Source organism: Siphateles boraxobius, unplaced genomic scaffold (genome assembly GCF_051911475.1).
Source record: "Siphateles boraxobius isolate OS27281-9 unplaced genomic scaffold, OSU_SipBor_1 65, whole genome shotgun sequence".
NCBI classification, from domain to species: Eukaryota; Metazoa; Chordata; class Actinopteri; order Cypriniformes; family Leuciscidae; genus Siphateles; species Siphateles boraxobius.
The window spans coordinates 15,648,282-15,664,697 of NW_027509192.1; the positions used below are offsets into that span (position 1 = coordinate 15,648,282).

General features: G+C 39.8%; 2 protein-coding genes across 4 annotated transcripts in view; both read left to right on the forward strand.

Annotated features, from left to right (window-relative positions):
- znf469 (zinc finger protein 469) overlaps positions 1 to 16,416 on the forward strand; it is a 376,839-nt gene that overhangs the window by 104,161 nt on the left and 256,262 nt on the right. For 2 of the 3 annotated variants that reach the window (XM_077211301.1, XM_077211302.1), the window contains exon 3: positions 12,322 to 12,372. The gene's annotated coding sequence lies outside the window, so the exon portion shown is untranslated. Of the gene's footprint in view, positions 1 to 12,254; positions 12,373 to 16,416 lie in introns of those variants that run through there. The other variant, XM_077211303.1, reaches the window with a different exon arrangement.
- The window catches only part of LOC143721168 (troponin I, fast skeletal muscle-like), a 492,195-nt gene that overhangs the window by 44,300 nt on the left and 431,479 nt on the right, over positions 1 to 16,416 (forward strand). The gene's annotated exons all lie outside the window — the stretch shown is intronic.

Below are 16,416 nucleotides of genomic sequence, written 5' to 3' on the forward strand. Positions count from 1 at the left end.
GGCCGGCAAGTTTCAATCCCTGAAGAAGTTTATGGAGGAGTGATCCAGTTCTCAGATTTAATCAAAAATATCTTAATCCGTGTTCCGAAGATGAACGAACGTCTTACGAGGTTGGAACAACATGAGGGTGAGTAAATACTGACAGAATTTTCATTTTGGGTGAACTATCCCTTTAAGGTAAATATCACTTGTTTTGCACATTGTCAAATTTGTTGCATTTATTATAAATTATTGTTCTAGTACGATTTATCCCGTCCCACACATACCATTGGTTTAGCCAGAAGTTGACATGTTGGGCTGCTCAAAAAAACAAATCAATATTTGTGTATAGTGAATACACTAATCATGGAAATTAATCTACTTGACTGATTTATGGTAGTCTGTGCAGTTTTTTTTTAACTTTCAGAAATTACTTCACTTTTAATGTCAAAAAACAACTCTTCATTAAAAGCGAATTCTTGCCCTCTGGTCGCTTTATTCTGTAGGCCTGAGATCTTCAAAGCCGACTGGGATTTAGATTGCAGTTGATCTATTTGTGTTTTGTGAGCACATGTGTTCTGGTCTGGAGGATATCACTGCTTATTGACATTTTTTTATCTGGAGCAAATGTCTTGGCTTTCTGTGACTCCTGCGTCATATTTCCACTGGTAAATGAGAGTTAATGAGATAATCGGCTGCTTAGGTTTGTAGGGTAAGGGTTAGTGTTAGGGTTGCCTAAGGGCTCAAATTAAAGCATATAATTGGTAATGTTCACCAGAAAAAAAACATTTAAGACTGTACCCAACCTCAGGGTTCATTTCCTGTTCACAGACCAGAGCTTCTCAGAATTTCTCATAGCTTTTATCAAAACCTCATCCAGAGATCATTTGAAATCATAATTCTACAGACCTACAATTTTGTCCTGCATAATATCTATCTACCTATATCTACCTTATAATTCATGACATATTTGCTTATGTTTGACACTGTGGTGTTCATTTCTTTGCTTTGCATTGCAGATAAATTCTTATGAAAGGGAAACTTGTTTCTGAAAGCTGGAAGATGGAAAAGGGGGGCTTTATGTGCTTTGCTTTTTGAGTTTCCCTGGGGGGAATGCGGTGTCTCCGTTCCCTGACCTATTTGCCAAATGCTTCCGAAACAATGAGCAATTTATCTTCTACCTCATCTTTCCACACTTTTAAGATTTGGGTGGTAGTGTGAAATAAACCAGAACAAAGCAAACAGTCAAAAGGTTGTTACACAACGTTTACAGTACTAAACTTTTCGTCTGATGCTCATTTAGTTTGACCACATCCATTTATTTCTTTATTCATTTAAAAATACATAAAAAAATCAATTTAAACAAGACTGTGTAGTTTAATTGCTTGATACCATAATGAAGAAAAAAATCTCTTTAAAGTCCCCCTCTAGTCAACAATTGTATCCCTTAAAAACTCATATTTTATCACCAAAATGACAAATTTTAAAAAGAATAATTGAAAACAAATTTCTCCATGCCTTAAAATAGCTTGAATGTAACTCTACACCCTTGCCTCATTTAGTGGATGTAATTTTATGAATATGCAAATGAGCCCGCCTCCACTCACTCACACCAGTTCAGAGATTCACACGTTGACGATCACACACGTTTACCTGATTGGTTACAAGTTAGTTTGTGACGTCAGAAACACCAGCAAATTCAAACCTCAGTTTTGAGACTGTCTTTGGTTCACTGCAGTTTTAAGAAGAAAATACTCAATGGTGTTGACTTATGAATAACACATGGTTCGTTTTAAAGCAAATTAAAAACTAGACAAATAAACAACATTAAAAACTTGATTTTCACCACAGGGGGACTTTAAATGAAATAATTAGTTTAAGAGAAATAAAATCATTGAAGCCGATTTTTGGAAAACATGTGTCTGCTAAATCAAAGTAATTTAGTGCAAAAAAGCCATTAAACAAGAAATGATTCCACAGAGGTCAGTCAAGGTCAATAAATCTCTTAAAATATCAGATAATTTGACCTTTTATTTCAAGGAAATGTAGTTCTACTTGTAAAATCTAATATGATATGACCCCCCCCCCCCCCAAAAAAAAATCCTTATTTATTTTAATTAATCTTATTTGTAAAATTACTTTTTACCTTGAAAAAAATATATATTTTAAAAATATTTTTGAAAATAGAGATTAAGATGTGCACACTCACATGTATTCAAGTGTATAATATAATCAAGTTTTATATATATATAATTTAATGACTCTAAAAATCAGGTCTAACTAAACAAATATTAACATTTTATACAGGACATTTTTCATATATGGTGGTAGACCTTTGACAGGGATACGGGATCCAAAAGTACCATGACCATGTCTCGAAGCGCTGCCCACGAGGCTATTGACTCTCACAAACTGAAACCTTTCTAGATAATAAACGTCTTTCAAATCCATATGAAACCGACAACTTGGCACAAGCATTTAAACTATATTTTTTAAAAGGATGTTTCATTATATTTACTTTGGACACCCTTATTCATCATTGGCTCTTAAATTCCACAAATAGGCATTTAAAGAGTTGCTTTTAAGTCTATCAAATATGGTTTGGCTGCTATTTAGCCATTATTGGAAGTGAAGGATGTTTTTTCTTTGTGAGAGAAGAGAATAAGGCAATGTTCCAGAGACCCTCCTCTGTCACACACGGGGAAATAATCACATTTGATCCATCCAGTTCCTCAAATGTAAGTACAGCTATTTTCTTTGTCATCCAAATATAACAGATGTCTTACAGTCCGGACACACGCGCAATTGTTGAACGTTTTTTTTGGGGGGAGGTGGCTGGATTATCCCTTTCTGTCTTATAAAGGCCATGGTTGGGCCAGTTTGGAGAGCCCTACTGTCCACGCCAGGGCTTAGAGGTGTTGACGGGGGCCACGGCCCCCAAACAAGCCCCTGGCACTGGTCAGGCTGTGAAAGATCGTCTGTTTGGTTGCTATCTCCATCCTTCAACACCACCCCATCAATCCTACTTGGGGTAGGCCATCCCTACAGAGACAGTGGCCCTCTTTGTCCTCCAGCTGATGGGCTGAGGCCCCCAGCCCCGCTCTTACACCGCTCTTAGTGAAAACCACCTGAAAGAACCGGCTCCTAGCAGACTGAGACCTCAAAGGCTTCGTCTACCTCAACTTGTGACCTTCAAGCCACTTTTAGGGCCCTATGATGCCAGTCTTTATCTCTCAAGTTGCTCTGAAAGTCACTTAATGAACATTTCATCATTTTATTTGATTAAAAACTATCATTATATCATATGCAGAAACTCAAAAGTCTTCACGACAACTCATCAACAAAAGTTTGGTTTGGTTCGATTTAAACAGAATTTGGGCCGCAAAATAAAAACTTAAACGGATATCATAGGGCCTTACACTTTACAAACACAAAATGGCAGCAAGAAACACACGCACATTAGAGAACATGAATCACGAAGGGCTTCTGTAGGAGACTCTGAAAACAGTAGATCTGTGTGTAGGAGATCCATGTTAAACTCCAAAGGATGTGCTGGCCTATCACGTTTCTTTTATTATTAATGGCTCCAACAGGGATCCATAACTTTGATCCACACTTCACACAATAATAGGGCTTAGGATTTTTGTGGTTTCCAGTATTCCAAGGCAAACACTTGGTTGAAGTGGAAATCTCACACTTGCTGTATTCAACTGTCTAGTTCTCATTCACCAGTGGACATTGGAGTAGAAGATCTCAGCATCTTCCTGCCACAGGGGCAGATGTTCTTGCAGGCTTTTGAGTCAGGGGTTTAGTATGCGGTTTATGTCTGAGAGGTCCACACGCAGGGCTTGGCAGTTCAACTCCTGGTGTGTGATGTTGTGTTCAAGTCTTCATAGGGCTGTTGTTACTTCTCTGAACACTTGCCTCAATCCTAGACTGATTTATTGGGTGCTTTTGACAAAAAATAAACTTGGAAGCAAAACCTTTTTTTCCTCCCAGCCATCTACTTGTCAGTTTCTTTGAGAGACTTCAAAAATGTAAAACGCAGGGAATTCTTCCAGAGGATACGTAAAGGTTTGCCATGTTGTTCAAAGTAGGGATGGAAAAAAACTAAACATTTTCTTGACCGACCACCGAGCGTCTGTAATTTCGCAACTCTGTCGCATCTCTCTGCCGCCCTGCCTCCCGCTCCCGCTCACACACACACTGCCCCGGCACTGCCCTTCCCATTTTTTTTTTAAATCCCCTACAGCGCGAAACATGAGTCCCGCAAACATGGCGCTGGGGAGCTTTTATGTAATCTGAGGACAAATGTCTCCTTAGTTTCGAAATGGTTTGGGTACAAGGTGATCGCGTTGAAAATAAAGGCGTTGGTCTAGCGTTAGAAGCTCATTTGAAACATTGCCGCGGCTCATTTAAGAAAATGACAGCTCCGAAGAGACGCCGCTTTAGTTTGAGTTATAAACTAAATAATAATAAAGAAAGATGATGATCATCATCTCCTTATCTGTTACCACTGAAATCTAGATTTAATGTATTTCCAAATCTAAGCCCATCTTATGCGGAATGTTGCCTAACACGATAAAACCAATGGATAAACAGGCACCTTCAGAATGCATAAAAGACACACCGGCCAAGGCAGGTCTAACTCACTGTGTGCCTTCTAATAACGGACAGAACAAGTCGCGTTTTCAGGTGATACATCATAGATCAGGGGTGTCCAAATGGTCCTGGAGGGCCACTGTCCTACAGAGTTTAGCTCCAACCCCAATTAAACACACCTGAAACAGCTAATCAAGGGCCCTGTCCCAAATGGCACACTCCGGACTTGTGGACTTCCTCAGAGTCCACACTTCGGTGACGTCATGTAGTGCAGACCTATAGGGATGAGTCCGCGAGGGGGCATTGAGAGGTATTTTTGGGACATCGATCGTCACGCTGGAAACAGGAAGAAGGTCTCAGCTCAGACGTCGAAGCTGAATAAACTTAAAGGTCATCTCATCAGTCCCTTTATTAGAAAACTATCACAAATATCATTAAAAAAAAATTACAGTCTTTAGCATCAAGAACAGGATTCATTTTATTTTCCCAAATCTTATGTCCATGTGAACTATACAGCCTGCTTTTACAGTTCTATTATTGTATATGCCACCTGGGCATTAGAATAGATGTCATTGTTATGTAAATGATCAATACAGTTGTACATAATACATAATGTTCAATTTTAACACAAAATTAAAATGTAAATGAGTTTAAGAAAAATTTATATGTCACGATTCAGTGTGTATTAGTTCAGTTTTGAGATCTTGTTTCCCCCCGTCTTTGTGATTTTGGTTCAGTCCTGTTAGTTTTCCCGCTCTTCGTTTGTGTTCAGTTTCTTCACCTTTGTTTTGTTAATTATCCCATTAGTCCCAGTTCTTTTAAGCCCTGTGTTTTCCTTCAGTGTTTGTTGGTCGTCGTCGATGTAAGGTTGTGTGTTTTTGAAGTCCTGGAGTTTCCTTTGTTTCTGTCTGTCCTGTAAGTTTAGTTTGTAAATAAATCAACTATACTTCAGTTCCCGTGTCCTCGTCTTCGGCATCCTGCAACAACCCTGACAGTATAGGTTTCAATATTCATACTACGTTTATATGACTCAGTAAAGCCATGACATTCGGTTCTATTTATGTAATGAATATTAATGCGATCATATTATTTAACACGCTATTATTATGTTTGAGATATCAACCACTGGTCGATAATGTTTGTATAAACTGTAAGTAACAACTGGTAAAATGTACGCCTATATCATAAAGCCATGTTAACAGTCCGTGAGCGAAATCTCCTCCCATCCGTCTTCTGATTGGCATTTCGCAAGGAATCCTGGGTAGTTAAAGTGCGTGGAGCCTGCATCTATGCGGGCTTCGCGGAAGACCGCTTCAAGGGTACAAAGGGGGCGCTGCTGAGCACACTTCAGAGCGTTAAAATGCTAAATGGGACGGCATCCGGACTCGTAGACTCGGCGAGCACGCGCAATTTAAGTCCACGAGACCGAAAGTCCGCATGAAGTGCGCCATTTGGGACAGGGCCAAGGTCTTGATTAGCTGTTGAAGGTCATTAGGCATGCTTAAAACTTAAAAGCAGGTGTGTTGAGGCAAGTTGGAATTAAACTCTGCAGGACAGTTGCCCTCCAGGACCGAGTTTGGACACCCCTGCCATAGATGATGTAGGCCTACTGTATTTAAGCACTGTATCACACAAGTTGCAACTTTCATCTGTGTCATTCTTTTTGGTGAAATGGTCCCACACACTACTTTTCTTTGCACGCTTCATCCTGTCGTCTGCCCTGGCTCTAACCTCGAGTGTTTAAGCCTGTAGCCTTTACTTTTCGCAAACCTTGTGAGCGCGCGAACCCAAACGCTGTGACCTCGCGCCAAATGTTTTTATTGGTTTATGGTTTATGAGTACAAACAGGCAAGTTATAAAAAATTGAGTGTGAGGGATTTGTTCACTTCACACAAAAATATCTTGGAATGAGATGGCTAACTGTAGTAGCGTTTAGTCCACTGTCTATAATAGCCTAATTTAGAGATCACTTTTTTTTTTAACCGACTACCGACAACTTTGATCGGTTAACGTTGATGCGGTCAACCATCGGTCAAACGTTCATCGGTTAGCATCCCTAGTTAAAAGTTGAATTTAAACTTGAAGAATGAAAGGACAGTTGTTTACTAAGTTAACTGACTTTTATTTATTTGTGTTTGTTTGAGAGGCTTTTTATTTAAGATAAAATAAAGCATAAACATGTCCAAACGGGGAATAAAGTGTCCATGGACATACAAGTTTCCAAATTTACAGCTTATCTAGTGTCCTCGTTCTGACTGGGAGTCATGAAAGCCGGGAGTGAAGAGGAGTTTCAGCCCTGGTAAGCGGAGGCGGAGGCTCGCACTCCCCTCTTCTGTCTGGGACTCGAGGGACGGCGGCTTCTTCATTGCAGCTCTACTTCCCTGGAACAGTGGAAGTAAAGGGTCAAGGCGGCCTGACAATCCCAGCCCGACGACGGCAACACGTGCATCCTGCTCAGCGGCACAGGAATCCCTCCCCACTTCTCTCCTGAGTGCATGCCCGAGGAAAAGAGTCTGGCCTCTCAAGGATAGGCGCGCATTTAACAGCAGTAGTGATGAAGCTCCATTCGACTCATCACGCGCCGCCAGTCCTAGTTGTTATTGCACCCCTCCTCTCTCTCATACCCACTCCTGTCGGAAACCCGGAACTTATTAGCTCATAAGCAGAGACTGCAAGACTGAATTGGGTGTGTCTGATGAGGGAGACATACAAAAGTCCCCAGGACAGGTTTGAGAACTACTGATTTAAGGGACAAGGTGTCTCTTATAATAAGGGGTTGCAGCCGTTCTGTCACACTTACTATCTTTTAATTGATTACATCTACAAAGATGTTATGTGAACATTAATTTGGCAGCTCGTCTCCCTTTTAATACAGGCTCTATAAACCTCTTGTGTGAACTTACATTTAACATTTCTCATAGACATTAACAGACCAAGGTCTGCATTAAGTTGAAGCCCAAATCTGGCACCCAAATTTCACCGGACATAATACTGAACAGGAAATTGCAAGAAGAGCCTGATGCAAAGATCCAACAGTTTGTCAGGTCGTCATTGCAAACCTTTTTTCAGCAACCTAACTTGTTGGTCGAATTTATTCATTAACATTGTTTATAACATTAACAAGTCAGCAGTTCTCAAACTTTTTTTAGTGACATACCACTTAAACAAAAATTGACAAAGCCACCAGATACCAAAGCATAATTTTTCCAGACGGCTATTTTGTTTTTATTTAATTGAAATTAACTAGACTTCTAGTACTAGCTAATTAATTTTAATAAATTCATCCTGGTAGCATTTTTTTTTACAGTCATGTTCCCCTTGTACATACTATGTACTTATAGTAATTACAATAACTGGGTAATAACTAGGTACTAACCCTGGCAAGAAGCTACTCCTAAACCTAACCTTAACCCATGTAGTAGTTACCTTATATTACCCAGTACTTTCTTAGGTAAGTGAACGTACTGTAAAATACTGTAAAAAGAAAAAAAGAAGTCCACCATCATCCTTATCATTTGTGTTAGTAAAATATTGAAGTCGCAGACCACTTAGAATCCTTCTTGGCCCGTTAGTATGCAGCCCACAGTTTAAGAACCCCCGACTTAGGTTCATGCTCCTTGTTTCTAACCGTCCAGACTAATGAGCTCTGTTTGGATTCTGCTTTAAGCTTCGTGCTGAAGACAGTCGTCTTGCATCATTGTCCAAAACCAGAACCGCTGAACCCTTTCCTGTGACTTTGTGATCGGTTCGCTGGAGGGCAGTTCTGTTTTTATGTGTTATTGTAGTTGTAGTCTTCCATAGGTCTTGCTGCTTTTGGATTCAGTTGATTAAGTTGTTAAAAAAAGGACACCCTCTGTGGCTATTCTTTCATTAGTTTCCTTTTCCTCTTTCTGTTTTTAGGCCTGGCTGTTTGGCCATCTACTTATTCAGCCATTCGCATAAGAAATCTGCTTGGAAGGTAAAAACCAGCAGGAAAAAATACTTTCACCTTTTCACAGCTATCCTTTTGTTTATACGCTGCAGTTTTAAATCTCTTGGCTTGTTGTGTTTTTTTTACGAGTGCATTAAAAGCAGCAAGAAAGGGGAGTTTATTCTTTCAGTCTGTTTACTTTGATTATTTATGATTAATTTTGCATGTGTCTTGGTCCGCCCCTCAGGTTTGGAAATTGTGGTGTCATTTGCGTCTGGATTTTAGCTTGGTCTGCTGGCTTCTTGGAGATGTGTTGGGTTTACCGCAGAAAGCTCCACAAATTCGCTTTTTGGGGAATTCTGCTTTTGTCAGTGAGATTAATATGTCATTGGCCAGAGCTGATTCATGCTGCTTGTTTGCATTGGAGAAGCTGTTTGGAAGCTGTCAAACTCTTCTTCATCTGTATTCTTCTAAGAAATGTAGCTTGAAGCAAAAGTCCTTTCTCACAGATGAAGATCTTTTTAGATGTCTATAGTGGTATGAAATAACAGATGTATACAGTCAGTTTGTCAAAGTGATTCAGGAGGAGCTGGAAATTATACAGATATGGTGTGCCAAATTATTGAGATGAAACACCATGGGTCATGTCCTTTGTTTTGTTGGATAATGTTCAGAACTTCATTTGATGCGAAAGTTAATATGCTGAGATGTTAAGAGCTCTGTTTGCCCGACCAATGTAAGATTTGGGGGGAGTAATTTCCTTTTGGCATTACATGTTATTATTTTGCAGATTCATTTGGTGACAACAATCAGAAATTGTAATTTATTCCTGTGATCAAAGCTGAATTGTCAGCAGCCATTAATCTAGTGTTCAGTGTCACATGATCCTTCAGAAATGTAAATGCATTTCATTTATTTTTTATTTATTTATTTATAATAATTTGCACTGTACTCGACCATAAGTCTTTCTCCCATTAATGCATCCTAATATTGTCATAGCTCTGTCACTTCTGCTTTTGTTAGTAGTTTTGTGTGGTAACAGAGCTATGGCATTTCCTATCTGTCTCGTGTTTATGTTAAGTCTAGTTTCATGTGAGCACATGGCTTCTGTGTATTCCTGGTCATGTGCTCTTCTGTCTAATTGTCAGCCCCGCTTATCTCGTTATCTGTTTAGTGGTTAACTTTCCTCACCTGTCGTGCCATTAGCCTTCTGTGTTTGTTCTCTATTTGGTCTCTGTTGTGTTTGCAGTTCAGTGTTGGTTCGTTTGTCCAAGTACCCGGTTCCTAGCGTTTATGTTCATGGTCTGTATTATTCCCGTTTTCCCCCTTGAGGGAGTTTTGATTTGTAGCTTGTGTTTATTTGTTGTTTCATTAAATTCACCTTTCACCTGTAATTGCATCAACGCTTCCTGATTTATCAACACGTGACAAATATAGGAAATACACGTTTTCTTTTTTTGTTTTTAAAAATGTTTTGATCTTTTAAATGAAAAAATAACTAGGCCTAGTCAAGTATATTTATAAACAGGTTAGGCAATACCAAAGGGTTATGATCATAAAAGCAGACTTCAACTGACCAATACATGTATAGTTAGTCATTTTAAAGGAGATTGATTTTAATTCAGACTCTCTGCACTTTGAACTCAAGACAGTGATTTATAAGGGATATGACTGAAACACAAACCTTTGAGTAACTATAGAGGACAGAGAGGAAAATCTGAGGTTGTGTAAACACAGTTTAATCTCACATATAAAAGGCTGTGCTCATTTTGAGCCTGATCTGTCTTAAACTGCACCATTGCTTTTCTTACTGGTGGTCATCTCCTTTTCAAATGCACAAAATCAAGGGCTCAGTGAGATATAAATGATATGGGAAGTATTTCCAGTTTAAAAAAGTTTGTGTATAGAAACAGCACAGGGCATTATGTGTTTGCCTTGCGTTGGTTAATGTTTTATAATTGGCTATCCATTGCACATCAGGATGGAAAAACTAGGAGGGGCACAATTAAAAAACAATGTTTAGTTTTTATTTAATGATTTTTTTGTGTGTGTGTGTGTGTGTGTTCTGTGGCTTTCATGAATTAGTTTTTTGTTTTGATTTGTTTTGGTTTGTTTTGTGGTGTTTTTGTTTTGTGGTTCTGTTTTTGTTATGGTTTGTGTGCTGTTTTGTTTTGCGTTTCGTTGCTTTTATTTCAGACTTTCATTTTCAACTTTTATTTCAGACTTGTTTGCTCATATCAAAGTACACTTATTGAACTTGATTGCAACATTGTTTAATAAGCTGCCAATAACTGACATTCTGCCTTCTGTTTTAGTTAGCCTAGCAAATTCCACCAGTGTAAATTTGTTTCTGAAAACTGAACAACAGTGTTTTAGATGGTGTTTGCAAATAACTCGCTTGTAAAAATATGGCCAGTTTACACACAGATTAATCCTTTTTCTCTACATTAATACGCCATGCTGTTTTGATTGACATACTGCAAATGAAACGCACCATACGTTGGCATCTGCAGGCAACTTTGATCTTCAAAATGCTAGGGCATGTACAAACCACATTAGTATTCATATCAGTGGCTCTCACTCTGGTTCTAGAGATCGTACATGTTCACGTTGGCTTGGGAGCGATACCAGACAAGTCAACAGCTCTCCAGAATTTGGCAGAAGTTAAGAGTGGAAGCAAAGAGTCTTGCCGAAGCCAGCAGGGGCATAGTGGAGCAAATCTTCCCATTTCTATTATATCTGAAAGTTGTTTTCTTCTGTTGAGCTGTGAATAATGAAGGTTCATGACATTACACGTGCCGTGGCGTTGGGGAATACTTAAAGAACGGTGAGAGCCTCACTGAACAAGAGCGCAACAGGAATAAAAGGCCCCAGAAAAAGCAGAACCCCTGTCCAATTTAAATCTCTATTTTCCCGCCAAAAAAGTGTCTTGGTCTGAGGAGAAGCTGTTTCTCATTCAATTAGCCTATGTGTTCCACTTGTGCTTTCCAAGGGTCATGCTGGCTTGGCTTCCAAGTCCAGCTGAGTGTGTGTACCAGACGTTTGCATAAGGAAGAGCGGTTAGAGGTAAGGGATGTATGTGTATGTCATAACAACCCAAATTTTGCCATTTGTGGTGTCTCATGCTTAGGTTCAGCTGAAACTTATCACAGCACTTTATTCTCCCAATCCTGCCGATAATGCCAAGAACGCACAATGGAGTAACCTTCTGACGCTCTGCCATATGCTAATCTGTAATAACAATGAGACATTGATGGGTGTGTGTAAAGCATTTCAGCAGGTGTTTCATTGCGAGTCCAGCACATATGGTTTGTAAAAGCCAAATAAATGGTTTTAAAGAGCAACGCTGAAGTGTTTTAAGTGTTCAGATGGACATTATAACCAAAACACTACTCGTCTGGTTTTATAAGGAATCATTGTTTTTGAGCAAACTGATTTGTACAAATCACATTTCATGTGATTTCTTTTTGTGTGCCGTTCACACTATCTAAATCTGATCGGATTTCGATCGGATATGCACAAGAATCTGATTGAGACTGACAATCTGAACGTAGCCTTAGGTGAACGACGTATCTTGTAGGTAAACGTATAATGTAAGTTAAATTAATAATTTAATTTCATTATTGTTGATTTTTTTTGATAGTTTAATAAAGTATGAAGTATGATATGTGGTGGAAATGCTAATGTCTAAAAAAACATGCTAATGCCTGTTCTCACGAAGTCTAATGCATCTAAACAACAAGGCTAAACGTTAAATATGCATATGTATACAGAGTGAAGTTTTAGTAATTAGTGCATCGCTCATCTTGTTTTGTTCTGTTTATCTCCAGGTTCGTGGATTTTTCTGGTGTGGGATCCTTAAAATAAAGTTACATCAATAGGTAAGCTGTGGTTTTTGTTTTTTGACTCTTTGTAAGCAAGTTTTTCCCCTGTGTCCTATTTGTATTTCTCCTATTCTCCCATTGTCTGATCATCTTTCTAGATTTCTGTAAATTGTCTATATCTGGTAGGCTAAAGCTAATCTACAGTAAGTTAGCACTGTGGGCTAGATTTATAAACCACTCAGTAAACATTTGACATCACTTAAATGTGAAGGAAGTGATTCTGTGATACTAGAAGAAAGCTATGATATCAAATTTTTAATTAAATTTAAAGCCTCTACAATTGGACGCAATTTGTATATCTGAATGTTTCTATTCTTTCCAAAGTTGTGTGGTTTTAAACTTCAGTTTGAGTACAGATCTTTTATTCTTTTGGCTTGTTTGTGGTAATTTTAAGCTGTTTGATATTGAACCATGAAAAAGCTGCAAATTAGGTGGAATAAATTAGTTAACAAAAATGAATTGGAAACAAAAGTTGCATTCTGATCATTCCTTACCTGTCCTTTAAGACCATTGACTTTCAACCTCTCACATGCTTTTCATCTCTGCCTATATGAGTTTGGACTAATTTCCTGATCCCCTCAGTTGCTTGTAATGCTGATTGGCAAATGTTTTCCAGAGCGGTTGGCGTCATCTTCAGTAAAACCTCAGTGCTGATGATGTAAAGATTTGGCTGTAAGCTGCTATAAGCTTATGAGCCAGTCAGTCCCAATCAATTTACTCTCCTCTTAGTCCAGTTAAACCCCGACGCACACAGGCCACAATGGTGTAATGTTGGCGGTTATGGTCTGGGTCGCACAACTTCTCAGTTTTGTTTTGGCAGCAGTGGGGTCACGGAGAGCTCACGGTTTAGGACGGAGTTGCCTAAGTTAAAGGGACGTGCAGTTAAAAAGTAACAATAGTTAGACTGATTACAAAAGAAAAGAGAACGAGGAGCAAATAATGACACTTAAAGTCCCCCTGTGGTGAAAATCAAGTTTTTAATGTTGTTTATGTCTATGTGGTGTTTGTAATGTGTTTTAAGACAAAAATTTGTGCAAATTCATGTCAATACCATTGCTGAGTATTTTCTCCTTAAAACTGCAGTGAAACGCGCTTTAGAATCGCTGGTGTTTCTTAGGGCTGTGTATTGGCAAGAATCTGGCGATACGATACGTATAACGATACATGGGTCACGATTCAATATATGGCGATCAGGTTCCGAAATTAACACCCGCCAAGCGCCAAATGCGGGTAGTTTTTCCATTTGGCGAGTAAATCTTAAAAGGCGGGTGAATGTTCCAGACAACGCAAGTCTCCCGCATATTGATAGCGGCTCCCTGATGTCCGCAAATTAGTTCAAATCTCCTGGAATCTAGAGTGAGCGAGAAAGAGCGCGCACATACTGAGCTCCAAACCGTGTAGCGCGTGCACGCCTGAGAGGGAGAAAGCGAGAGACCTTGCGTGTGTGAACCTTCTTCACACCTAAAATAGACCTACACAAAATATATTTCTTTAACTTAAATAATTAACAAATGAAAAAAATAAAACACTGAATCAGTTTGAAGCTTTGAAAAAACTACTTTTTTTCATCAGACTACGTTTTTTTCGTCAAATAAAAATAGCAGACCTACCTCAATCCACAGCTTGTCTAGTTTTTACTTAAAACAAGTAACATGTCTGCATGATGTGGGCTTAGTCTGGGTCTCCGATGGCACAGATGTCCCGGGAATACAGAGATAACGTCTTACTAGAGTGGCCAACTTCGGAAAGCGCTACACATTTGCTTGTGGATGTTTGCATCGCAAGTGATATTGCATTGTAGCCTACTTGCACTAGGCCTACTGCTTTATTTTAATACCGCATAGCATATTTTCCAAGTATTCGTCGCTCTTTCTGAAATGGTGCCACAGTAGCTACTTTTTTTCGCTTGGTTCATTTTGCTTGCTTAGCTTGCTTTGCTTGCTTGCAAAATATGTCTTTAGGCGCGTGTTGTTGCGCGTGTCGACGGACGCGCCCCGTGATTTAACAAATATAGGCTTCATACAGTTTTTTTTAACCATGCAGCAAACAAACAAAAAAGGTATATATTAGGGCTGTCAGCGTTAATGCATTAATCGCGATTAGTTACAAACAATCCATAACGCGTTTTTAATCGCATTTCAAGGAACGCCTTTTTGTCCCTTTGACTAGCCCGTAGGCAGCCCCTTTGGTTTGTGAAGCGGTAAAAGGTGATGGATAGAAAAAGTACGACCGGATTTTTAAACAGCCTGTTTAACTTAAAAAAAAAAATCAGACGGTTCAGTTGACAACACTAAGGTACAATGCAGCATTTGTTTCAAGGAGTTCAGCTACCAACGGAGCACGTCAAGTCTAAGTTACCACCTCCAGGCGAAACACCCCGGTGTTTCATCTGACGCCTCCGCAGCCGCCAAAGAACTATTCCTGAGTGCGGGCGTCGCAGCAGACTCTTGGATGAAAATAAGTTAACCACACCAATCGCCAGATGGGTGGCAACTGATTGCAGACCAGTCAACATTGTTGAAGATTTGGGTCTCAGGGATGTAATCAGGTTGGCAAGTTCTGAACCGGCTTACACGTTAACATCGCGGGGAACAATTGTTGCTCGCATAGAGGAGCTTTATGAAGCTGAGAAACAATCTAAAATCAATCTCCTGCGAAATGCAAATGCTGTGGCATTAACCGGGGATCATTGGACGTCAGTAAGAAACCAGAATTATTTTGGAGTTACTGCACACCATATTGAAGCTGACTGGAAGTTGCATTCGTTTGCTTTAACGGTTAAACACTCAAAAGAACGGCACTTTGCTGAAACATGTGTCGAACAATTTTCTGAAGTTGCAGAGCAGTGGGAAATTGCGGGGAAGGTGACAACAATTGGCACCGACAGTGCCCGTAATATGACAGCAGCAGCAAGACTACTGCCATACGAGCACATGCCGTGCGTTGCGCACAGTTTACAGAGATCGATCTCAATGTCACTCCGTGACAGTGGTCTTGAGAATGTCTTGGCAAAATGCCGCTAATTGGTTGGACATTTTAAGCATAGTCCAGCAAATGCAGCTGAATTGCGAGCACAACAAGAGGAGTTGGGACAAACACAGGAGCCCCTCATCCAAGATGTTTCCACCAGGTGGAACTCCACTCTCAGCATGATCACCCGGCTTCTGAGAAACAAGGACCTTGCCAAGGCTACACTTGAACTCCATCAACAAAGAGGCACACCAGCCATGCTTACTAATGGAGAACTGGAGAAGATCGAAAAGCTTGAAACACTCCTTGAACCATGCAGGTAAATATTTTGAATTTGTTTTGTTGAAAATTAAAATGTGACTGATTTATTAGTCTCTCTTTAATCATTTAGTTATCGCTAAAATTAGATGCTGCTGCTTTTGTAGCTTTAAACATTGGTTATATGAATATGAAAAGCACTGGAGCTTAACTTCATCCTTTTTTTTTTTTTTAATAACTGGTAATTGATTGCACTTTATGTTTCTTGGCGGGTATGTGACTGAGCTTTTGGGAGGAGAACAGTACATATCCTGCTCCGTAGTCCTGCCTGTACTATGTCATTTGTTCCGGTTGATGACTGCTTCTGACGACGATCCAGGTTATGTGCTCCGGTTTAAAGCGGCCTTTACATCTGACCTATCAAAGCGAAAACAAAGCACCAATCTCCAGTGGTTGAAAGTGGCAACAGCGCTTGACCCCAGATTTAAGGATCTGAAATGCCATCCCAGATCTGAAAGGGAGGAAGTCTGGAAGTTGATTAAAGAGGAGAGTGCCCAGCAACCTGAGCCTCGTAGAGAACCTGAGCCAGGTCCACCTAAAAAGAAGATGCACATTCTGTTAGCTGCTGCATCAGATTCAGATGACGAAGAAGACCCAGCATCTGACACGTCTGTGGATCGGTACAGAGGTGAGCCCAGCATCTCCATCGATGACTGTCCATTGGAATGGTGGTCTGGACACGCAAGGGCCTACCCAACCTTGGCACCTCTAGCACAAAAATATCTGGCTACACCTGCAACAACGGTACCGTGT